This window comes from Rhyacophila brunnea, unplaced genomic scaffold (genome assembly GCF_057557595.1).
Source record: "Rhyacophila brunnea isolate RB1 unplaced genomic scaffold, BYU_Rbru_1.0 scaffold_6, whole genome shotgun sequence".
Lineage (NCBI taxonomy): Eukaryota > Metazoa > Arthropoda > Insecta > Trichoptera > Rhyacophilidae > Rhyacophila > Rhyacophila brunnea.
This window is the reverse complement of record NW_028233276.1, coordinates 20,440,399-20,452,407: the sequence shown is the minus strand read 5'-3', so window position 1 is coordinate 20,452,407 and position 12,009 is coordinate 20,440,399. Positions and strand designations below refer to the sequence as shown.

General features: G+C 32.4%; 1 protein-coding gene across 5 annotated transcripts in view; it reads right to left on the bottom strand.

The window, feature by feature from the left end:
- The window catches only part of puc (dual specificity phosphatase puckered), a 206,406-nt gene that overhangs the window by 170,657 nt on the left and 23,740 nt on the right, over positions 1–12,009 (bottom strand). Inside the window, exon 1 of one of the 5 annotated variants that reach the window (XM_085956347.1) lies at positions 1,819–2,209. The exons of the other annotated variants lie outside the window; for them this stretch is intronic. The gene's annotated coding sequence lies outside the window, so the exon portion shown is untranslated. Of the gene's footprint in view, positions 1–1,818; positions 2,210–12,009 lie in introns of those variants that run through there. 5 annotated transcript variants of the gene reach the window in all.

The following is a 12,009-nucleotide window of genomic DNA, read 5'->3' as shown; positions in this document are numbered from 1 at the left end:
TATTTTTACATATATATATGACATTTATATATGACATATATATGTGAGTAAAATATGGTTTATTTATAAGATACCGAACAATTTCGATTTAATTCAAATTTTATTAGATTATGTGTTAAATTCTCAGAACCAAAAAAAGTGTTTGCGTTCCCTGGATACACCAAAAATATATATTAAGTAAAATGTACCTGTTTATGTGAAACTAAATAAATAAAATTGTACCTACTTATATTTAATTATGAAAAGTAAAAAATCTTCACAAATTATGTACCTACATACGAAGACAAATAAAAATTAATTTTGTGGTCTCAAGGAAAAGGGAGAAAAATATATTGAGATAATAGTATCCTTCATTACTAATATATTTTTTTAAATAAAATATCTAAAACTGTGATAATGTCGTAGGACGAAATTATATTTTGAAAAAGTTTATAATAAAAAAATTAACTAATATACCTACTACCTAGGTTAATTTATTGTGCTTTTCCTAATGAATTAAATGTAAGGTATGTTTCTGGTGTATTCTGAGTTACAGGGTGGTGGACACGCGACGGACTGACTGATTTTGAGACCCCCACAATAAAAAGTAAAATAAAAATCATAAATTCCAAATAATACGTTTTATCTGTATTGTAATTTACTATTATTTGCATTGCTTTTTGGTAAATAGGCTACTTTTTTACAACTTAAGAATATTAAAATACCAACACGAACATTCCCAAACTACATTAAATACATAGGTAGGTACATAATCTTTAAACACCTGTTGATAAAATATATAAAATTCGGGCAAAAATCAATAATATTTGATTTTTTGGTGACTATTAGAATATTGCTTTTGCTATTATCTCAAAACTAGTTATTTGGAGATGTCTGACTAATGAACTGGACGATCGATATGTCCATATAATATGTATACAATTAATAAGGTGATAAATATTAACAGTAATCCTTTTCACGACATGTATTAAGAAAACAGAAGAGTACTACGGGTTCCGACCAATTAACCTGTTACTTATCAATAAACATTAAGTGGTAGTTAGCATGCACACCTCAATTTCACATTAATTTCCTTTTTCCTAGACACCACAAAATTAATCTACAGTAGGTAGGTGCAGATTTATTTGATCATTCTTTCCAGCTTCAAAGACACCTTCAAAACAATTTTTCAATATCTTTCTGGAGTTGGGTTTATATTTTTATAGATACAATTTTATGAAATTAACGAACACTTAGTTTCGAAATCATACAAATGGAGTTCTTCCTACCTACTACGTAAACGCCAGTTAAATTAATATAAGTAGCTATCTATTTATTTGATATTATTTGCCTATTAGGTACATACCCAATTCTTTCGATTAAATACCAGTCCAAGATTGTCTAAGTATGCCTATAGTCTGTACATATTATAATTATTTGAAAATGGAATAAAACCGTATATAGAAATGCAACATATGAAAATGAAGCAAAAAAGATCTGTATGGCTACTAATTTTCATATCTACTGTGAAGAGACAGTGAAGCAGTTCTTCTTGCATGGGAATGGGCACTTCAACTGGTATTTTCCTCAGCGATTTCGATATTGAAATGACAGAAGATTCTATCTGACAGAGAAAAAGGTTGTTCAACATGTTTGGAAACGCTATAATTATCTACATAACATTATTCTATCGGTGGTAAAATTCTTAACTACGTGATGTTTATGAAACTTTTGATAGGCTACGTCATAGAAGGTGGCGCCCCCAACATCTGATAATAATAAAATTAACCAACAGGAAAATAATTCAGTTATTTGGTAGGTATATCAAGGATCACTTACCCAGTATTAATAATGCTTTCAAAGCCACAGTGGCGCCACCAAACTTTACCACCTTTATCGGCTTTCAGTATGTTCGTTCAAATTAACTGATTTTATTTTTAATTCACTGTTATAAAAACAATAACACAAAATGTGGATTATGTCGAGATTTTCACTGGATTATGACGTGTTCAATAATGTTTGAGTTGCATAACTTGAAGTTATTTTATATTGTAAACACTAATTACTGATTGAGACGTCGATTGGTGTACCTTTCGCCGTGTGTTATTCCAGTTTTACACCGCAAAAATGCAAATTTGTAAAACAATACGCAATGTTTTGTGAAAATATTCGAGCGACACGAACCAATAAAAATGAAACCACCGCTTTTAAGTGTTCTTTAAAGACCTGTGAGTGTAACGATTCCCTCCAGAACGAAACGTAAAAAGAGTTTCAGAATTCCACAGATTAGTTTGTATTGAGTTTCCATGGAAACGGCGAGACGATGGACATCGTCAAAACCGACATGCTATATCTGTCGGGTAGGGTTGGAGCTGATACTGAAGTAAAAAATCGGCCATTGAAAAAATTACACCGCGTAAGCAAATCAGTTGCGTCATTATGTGTTATTTTGTATGATGAATTCGCAAAAGTATTAAAGGATTACGACACGGAAAATGGATGTGTGTCAGTATAATTTTAATAAAATTGTGTAATTTTCATACTGTAAAATTATTTTTAATGCAAACACCGTACGTAAATGGCTTTAGCGATGACGAATATAATAATGTCATCATCATTGTCTAAAAAAAATATCTAATAATTAACCGGTAAAGAAATGACCCGACCCTGACGATGAGATCAGAGAAAGCATTACGTCGAGCATGCTCTACCGACATGACAATATAATATATTCAGTGTAATTTTGAAATTCATTTTTTTTTAAATGCAATAAGCGAAATTTGCGCAAGGTTAAATAAATAAGAAACGTTTAAAGAAATGCGGTTTATCGCACACCCCGCAGGAGTCGCTAATCTCACATAACTAAAATTATCTAGGTTCTAGGACAATTACCTTTCGGATCAAAATTTTCTAGACAACGTCAAATCTCCTATTTGAAAAACCCCGCGGAGATTAATCCCACCGTATAGAAATAAATACTCTTCAAATACATTTTCTTGGCACAACAATGGATATAACACTGATATAAGTAAAAAATAATATGTTTTTTTAGCGAAATATACATACAAATGTAAAAGCAAGTTTAGAGATAGAGACAGAGAAAGATACAATATGGAAATCTAACAGAAAATGTAATTTAATAATATTATTATTTAGTTTGTACTTAAACCTAATGACATATAGAAAAATTTTCATTTATAATATTTAAATCTACTGAGAATTATTTTTTACAATTATTGTTTGTTTTGTCAATGGTTTTTTTTAAATTCCATGCGGGTGGGAGGGGTTAATCTTCGAGGGCTTGTTGCACGGGGGGTTTTTTAAACAGGGGGTTATTTCCCATGAGATTAGGATTATCAATGATCAGTCATAAACAACAATTGGTTGTACATTAAATCATTATGTATGTTACTTATATTGTTATTGATTTTTAATTTGCAAGATGCTATCGAATAATAATTATTGGAAGTTATATACTTAATATATATTACGCCCATGTTTTTTGGTAATCAGCTGCTTAATGACGAAAACTAATTAATCGTATTAGTTTGGACTACACCCATTCATCACGAGAAAATCTATTAGTAGCAGTGATGTCCCGTTGGCTTCTCCAACCGACACAAGTTCTATAATAGCATAAGTTTGTAAGCAACGGGGGGCAGTCTTGGGAAAATCGTTCTCATTAGTAGAAATCAAATCATAATAATATACCTATTATGTATATAATCATTTTAACAACATTAACTCCACTGCGTTGAGGAGCAGCTGATGTAATATTTTACCGATCGATTGTGGATTCAAACCCCAAATTACTTAAATTCAAATTTATTTTACACGAACATGAAAAATTACATAATATTCATGTCGTTCATGACAACAGCATAAATTAAATATTTTTTTTATTCATCAAATAATTAACAAGAATAAAGAATTTAACCTTTTTTTAATGAACTTACGCAATACGGAGACACCTCAGAAACACACATATATTAAAAAATGATATGCTATTCGTTCAGTGTGTTCAATACGCAGACAGATATTAGGTAGATATATATAAATAATAATTATTTATGACGTGTGGTTATGTGTGTGTTGCGCTGCGTTGAAGTAGATAAATCACGACAAATATAATAATAATTGACGACTGAATTTCTTACCTGCATTAATTTAAAATTTTATGACCTATTTTATTTGTTAAATACTAAATTCTTTATCAATTTTTGTTTTTCTAAAAACTATGTTTATTTGTGACACATTTTTTTGAAATTGTAGTTTGTAGACACTTTTTCAATCTGGCTTATTTTCTTACCCTATATGACATATTTTTGTGAATGACAATTTATTGGCGGCAACACTGAGTGAAAACTGACACTATAATTTTGAAATTTCGGAAAAAAAGTTGGCAATAGAAGAAGCACCGGAGAAAAGCTGGTTGGGAAAGCTAAAACAAAGCCCTCGACCCCTGAGTTCAAACAGAATTTTTCGAATTCGCTAAAAGTCACACATTTTGACTGGAAAACCTCCTAAAAAAATTCTCGACTCTCATCCTAAATGGAATTATTTGGCCGCCAAGAATTTTGGTCGGACGACGTAAAAAAAGAAAAAAAGCTCTCGTCTTCCATTTTCGGTGGATTTTTCTTGAAAATGCAGAAAACTATTGGTCATCATTGATCATTTGCCGAAATACTATATTTTTTTTACCTGCGTACTATAATTCGGTGACAAAAATATGGCAACACTGCATTTATCTATATAATACTGAACACATTCTCTTGTGTTTACGAGTATTTGATCGATTTAGTCCCATATGTATTGTTCATTAATCGTATCAAATGGATACGCAATGGTTTCATTGTTTACATACGCTGACATTAGTGTTACATTTAGATGTGACTCAATGCGATGTCATGTTACGCCAAAGCCGATGCCAGACATTCGATAGCCATGAAAATAAACGTATCATATAATAAATAAATGTAAATAATGAAATGTAGAGTAAGTAACGAAGGCTGACAATTATTATAGAATATTAAATTTGCCACTAAATATAATAGATTGATCTTTATGACAACATGGCATCTTCCTTCAGTTCTACTAGGACCGCAAGGGAGTACCGAGTATTGTGTCCTCAACACGCTGCGCACACAATATAACAATGACATTTAATGTTTATGTACTATATTAAAATAATATTAATATGTACCTACTGAATATAACAATAACATAAATAAAATTATGTGTCCATGCTAATGTCGCTGTGCCAAAATCAGACTGAGTTAATTTCAAAATATCAACAAGTTGAACAGGGCGACCTCTCTTCAAACACGCCTGAACTACTTTTATAAACATTCTTATAGTTTCAATTATATTCTTATACACTATACAGTATAAATTTAATTAGATAATTACATAAATAAAATGTCGTTTTTCAAAAAATAATGTAATATGTAGGTATGTATTTAACGTTGAATATAACCAGTGACGTCCCTAGGCAAAATGCCGCCCCTAGGCAGCGTCAAAAAGCCGCCCCATTTTTTATACAGTATTTTTATCACCCTTTCATGACCTTTCAGTATTTAAGAAATGTGTTGTATTGATACATTACTAAAAAATATACACCAATAAAGCATACAAAATTAAATTTAGATATAAAAAGCGAATAAATATAATTAAGTTAGACACTTACACAAATCATCAAAGTCTGATGTATTTAGTTGATATTTCTGACAGGTAGGTACAACATGTAAACAAAATATTTTAGCTATTTCTATAAGTATACCAAATCTCGATTTGCCGCCCTTCGAGTAACTGCCGCCCCCAAGCGACGCTCAATCTGCCTAACCCCACGGGACGTGACTGAATATAACTCGCCATGAGTATAAAACCATAGTAAGAGCAATGTCATAATTTGGAGATGTTAGGGTTTAAAAATTTCATTTAGTAAGAAGACATAGAGTTTCTAAAATAACACGACAATGTTTGGTATATAATTACATTATGCCATTTTATTTTGTTAATTAGGTACCTATCTAAGTTGTTTCACATTAAAATTACTATGGTTTTACTTTTACACTCACGTTTAGGGCCGCCTTATCCATAAGGCATAGTGCCTAAGGTTTACGAACCTAATATTATGCCACTCATAATGATCACTTCGATGATCCTTCAAACTACAAATGTGGCGCAGAGGAAACTGCTGAACAGTGATGTTATGTCCGCTTGTTCCGATGAACTGCACCATCGATGATGTGTTTGAAGCCAATGACGTTGCCATCGCGGTGGCCATAGCATGGTTGGGAAAGGTTTAGGCGCATCTCTCACACGGACGCGATGTAAGAATGTAGCACTGTCATACATTACAGGTTGCAGTTTGCAATATTAACTTGAAGTTCGAGGAAATTTGTTACAGTGTCGATCTTCCATTATGCTGGAATTGAAATTAATTTAATAAATTTAATCACTCAATGCATGCATTTTTTTCTAATAGACACTTATGTTTCTGAAGTATTTTTAAATTATGTAGGAAAGTAATTTATTAGCTTAGGAACTATGAACTCTCTGACTTCTCCTGTTCCCCATATGAAGTTGGTTTTTGAAGACATGTTTTCATATTTTGTATATACTTAAGACACTTGGTGAATAAATGAGAATCACACATTGAGAACGTATTCAGTTCGCGGTTGAATCATCGCAGCAGGTGATGGTGCGTTGATTAAAATAAGCATCAGGTACAGCACCAGTTAATTGTTTTGGTGAAACTGCAGATGTTCAGCTGGTAGTGCGAGCCAAAATGCAGCATGCCAGGGAACAAAAAGAATTCGCAGCACTGTGCTTCAAGATGCAAGCCGCAGTTTGCTTACATGAGTCATACGCAATAATAGTGAGGGTAAGAACTATTTACTATCTAACTATACAAAACGTATAGTATACAACAGTGCTTCTCAAACTGGGAGTATCAATATTTTTCCAGGGAGAAAGTGGGGAAACTATAACTTGTTGTATGGCCTTGGCACTAGTTATAGTTTAAGGTTTTTTTCTTCAGAAAAATATTGTTACATTCCTTCATTTTTAATAACGTAAATAAAGGATGATAATTCGTCAGGTTACCATTCATTTTAGTCTATTATCCTCTCACCCACCATCAGTGCAGTGTACTAAGATCGTGGAAAATGGAAAATTTAACCCTCAACTGACCAAATTATTGGAAAATAAATCAAGATCATTAATTTAATTTTTCTTTTTTAACATTTGTAAATTATTATTCCTACTTAAAAAAGTACTATTATTGTAAACAATATCACTACTATACATTATTGCTATACTACTATATTATTATTACTATAGCTGTACCTATTATAGTAAAAAAATCACTTATGACATAATTTAATTTTGTATTTTTCAAAATTTTACGTAGGTACGCTACATATTTTTGACGATTGTTTATCGATAGTGCTGTTTTTCTGGTATACCTATTAAGTATCATTTATTTTAAAAATTCACTATTTCGCCATAAGCAATAATATGATGTGTATGATAGTGTTCATTATTGTTTAAGGAAAAAATCACATATAATGTTATTAATGCCGAATGAAATGTACTACTGACGAATACTAAAAACTAAATAAATTTGAAGAACTTTTAATTGTGTTTTTAGATTTAGGGGACCGAACTAAGAAAAGTTCAAGAACCACTGGTATAAATCCTTGATATACGAAATACTTATTGCTAGCAGACGAACTTTGATACTTGTGGTTATTTGAGATGGCAATTGTATTATTGGACTCTATTTCAGTTTGCGGTAGATAGGTACTCAATACCTACATAGTGTCACTGTTTAATGATATACCTTCATTCAGGGCCGTAACTGGATTTAAATGGGCCATGTGCAAAGTTTTATATTCGGGCCCCATATTGTTTTTGAAGAAAATAATAATAAAACATAAATATTACTATGTAACGATCTACTAATTGAGAAATGGTAAAATGTACGTGGTAAAATTCTATTCTACAAAACTAGGTAGGTAGGCAGCTGCTATCAGTGGTTTGTGTACATACGTACGTACATTGCGTACATTTTTTATTTATGTAGATACCTAGTGTCACGCACTGATTTTTCCGCCCCTGTGGGGGGCGCTCCCATAAGGAGTAGTGCCCCCAGCCGCTCGGTCTGACCCTGGTAGTCAATGTGCCACCGGTGGAATGATGATGACCCTCGACAAGGCCGAACAAAAACAAACGATATGTTAGATATGTACAAGTCCCGCAGTTTGCTCTGGCAGGTCCCACGACTTCTCAGGGTGAACTGTGGATGAATAAGTCGGTCGCAGACCATGTAAATATAGGTAATAAGGTAATAAGGTTATAGGATTAAATTTGAATTAAATATATATTGGATAAAGGGGTTAATTAAGTTAGATTTTAAAATAATTAAATAATAATATTCGAATTAATTTTTAATTAATCAGTAATAAATGTGGTTATTTTTGTGACTTCGGATATTAGTTGACTCTTGTTTATTGAGACTTCGAATTGTGAACTTCGAATATTAATTGATTTGACTTTTCTTGTTTCTTACTAATTGTGGTGTATGGATAATAACAATAAATCGAGTTTCTTTTAATTATTATAAACTTTGGGACTTTCGTTACCAATGTGAATGATACTTTTGGACTATAATCCTTGATGAAGGAATGCCATAAGGCCAAACATATTCTAATAACAATAAAATACGAGTTCTGAAGATTTCATCTGGTGTTTAATTGACTTTGTGCCCCGTGACTTCTTGGTTACTCCACGTCCATGAGGTTCCTGCCTGTTCTTCCACATTAATGAACCTCCACTTCCAAGTGCCTGAGCTAGTCAGGAAGTCGGAGGCCTTCACTAGGTACGTATATTTCGTAAATATTGTTTGAATATTTCTAAGTTACCATACGGCAATATCACACAATATTAAAATACTTCATCTGTTGTCTGTAAATATTCAATTAGTTGCAAAACTCTAAACTGATATAGGTAAATCATTCTACAGTGGCACCATAGGCGTTTCGCCTGTGTATTGGAATTGTCCGCTCCAATGCCTGATTCAATGCTAACAAATACCACTACAACTGCAAGTCGCTTTTTCCGTACCCATGGTGCCACTGTAGAATGATTTACCTATACTATGTGGTATAATATATAAGACGTATTGTATGATTTTCGACAGCATCCTTACAAGCAAGTTACTTGTATCTACCTACCTATATTACATGTAAATTAGCGATAGTTTAATGGTATAACCAATGACATAAAATAGCCAACGACTAAAACACAAAATGTATGGAATTTAATATCATTTATATAATATAATATATTATATACTATTGATGACATACCTATTAATCGAGAAACAAAGAAGGATGTTGATCGACACGTTAAAAATCTATTAACTGAACCGGCGTTTACTTGGTATAATATTATGTAATGGTTTTGAAAAAAGTAATTTTTGTTTCAAAACTATAAAAAACTTTATCTTATATATTTGACAATACCCGTAGTATTTGTTAAATAACATAAGATAAGAGGTAATTTATCTGATTTTCCACACATCATTTTTGACCGTTATACAAATTGCTGCCCGAAAGCAGTACTGAGATAAAGGGAAAAAGGTAAATTTTGAGATACTCGTAAGTATGCCAATCTATTGCTGAAAGCAGCATAATCACGAAGTTTTAAAAAAAATGTAATACTTACTCAATTCATTGTCCCCACAATGGGGGGGGGGGGCTGACAGGGCTCTAGCCTGGGGGCCTGGGCTCAGGAGGGGCCCGGCGAGGCGAGACGACCAGATAAGTGAGATAAACACACATCAAAAATCTGCTTTAATAGTAAAAAAAAAAGTCGCGCGCTATTTTCATTCAGTAGTATTATTATTTAAAGTTATGTGGTTATACGATACAATTTTTAATTGTGTGTCACTCGACATCTAATAATTCAAATGGATGTATTAAAATATACAATAAACTAAACACTAAATATACACATTAATTTTACAGCGTACACCATTTGGAAAACGCTACTGTAGAGCGTCACACTGCCTTTATCCTTAGCGATAGGTAGGGGGGGCTGCCAAAGATCCTAGCCTGGGGGCCCGCTTCACGATGTGGGGCCCATGACTCAATTTAAATGAAAAAATGCAACTATTGCATTTATTAAAATTTTCCTGTAATTTCAAAGCAATATTGGTAGGTACAACTGAAACAATCCACTGTCAATAATCGTTCATATAAAATCATACTATCATATATTATAATATTATAAACCACAGAAAAAACAAAATAAACATACATTTAACTATTTCATTTGTACGACACATACATTTACGTTCAATATAATATTATCCCACAAGTAGTATTTTTGACTTATCACATTCTTGCTTTTGGATAGCGAAATAATAATTATTCATGTATTTCTGTCCCTACATAATATTACGTTATCATTGTAAATACGTATGTATATACTGCAGGGCTCGAAATGGACCGGAACACACCGGAGCGCCGTTCCTGTTCGTGAAATTTGTAAAGTTATCGCTCCGTCTCACGGATAAAATAATTTGACCGTCTGAGATAGATATGCCATAGATATAATAAAAAATCTAGCACCCTTGTGTTTATAAAATACACATAAAATTTGATAACCTTGTTAATATCCTCAGAAAATTTTCGAGCGCTCCGGTTCGCACACTTTTCCATTTCGAGCGCTGATATACTGTATGTAGGTACATAATAATATCGTTGTTTTTAATATTATTGATATCATATTTTTAGCCACATAGTTATAGGTAAATCATTCTACAGTGGCACAATGGGCGATTCGCAAGTGTATTAGTGTCATTTCCAATATAACTGCCAATCGCTTTTGCCACATCAATGTACCTACAACTGTAGAATAATTTGCTTATATTTTGTTGATATGACTGTTACCAGGACGTGATAATTTGAATGACTCGTCCTCCCTCTAAAATTTGGTAAAATAATATATTATTTTGTTGCACTACCCTTGTTCCATTAAAGGTTTATAGAAACCAATAAGCGGACAATGACATGGCCGTCAGACAATTAAAATATATTAATACTATTATTAAAAGATGATAATATAGGTTTAATAGTACATAGTAGAATATTAAATATCACAAATTATAAATCTAAAGAACTGTTGAAAAAATTTCATTTAATTCATTAGGGTTCGGTTCAGTGACGTTCCTAGACAAAATGCCGCCTCTAGGCAGCGCCAAACGCCGCCCTATTTTTTATACAGTATTTTTTATCATCCTTTCATGACCAAAATATCTAAAAAATGTGTTGTAAGTTTATATACATTACTAACAAAATATATACCACTAAATCTAATTTGAATGTCATCTCTGCTTCAATAGACAATATTGTGAGTCCACGATTTCAGATACATTTAAAAATACACTTGACAACTTCCAAAAGTCGCGAGTGACTGGAAAAAATATTTCGATAAATTTAAAATTAGGTAAGTATGAACCAACCTATAATTCTAAAATCTACACGTGTCATTGCTGGTCATCAAGAACGTGACCTCCAACAGCAACGGTAGTCAAGTAGACATCGCGAACCCAACCAAATAAATACAGTCATGTTAAACCTTGTATGTTAATTAATACATTTTGTTTCCAATCAGTGAGCTGATTTTTGAATGGAAAGATATTTCCGTTATTAGGTACTAAGTTTAGGTAGCTATTTTTAGATAGGTATACCTAATTATTCTCCTCGATTTGCCGCCCTTCGAGTAACTGCCGCCCCTAAGCGACGCTCGATTTGCCTACCCCCACGGGACGTCACTTGTTCGGTTTAATAAATCATATATCATATCTTGTAGTAGTTTCTTTCATTTCTGCATTTTTTCAAGATTGAAATGATAGCCTACCTATCGTCTCTTAAAATACTTGCTGCTCTATTATTAAAATTAAAATTTGAATATGGTCCATATATCAAAAAAAGGTTGCTAACCACTGTCCTAGTTCAT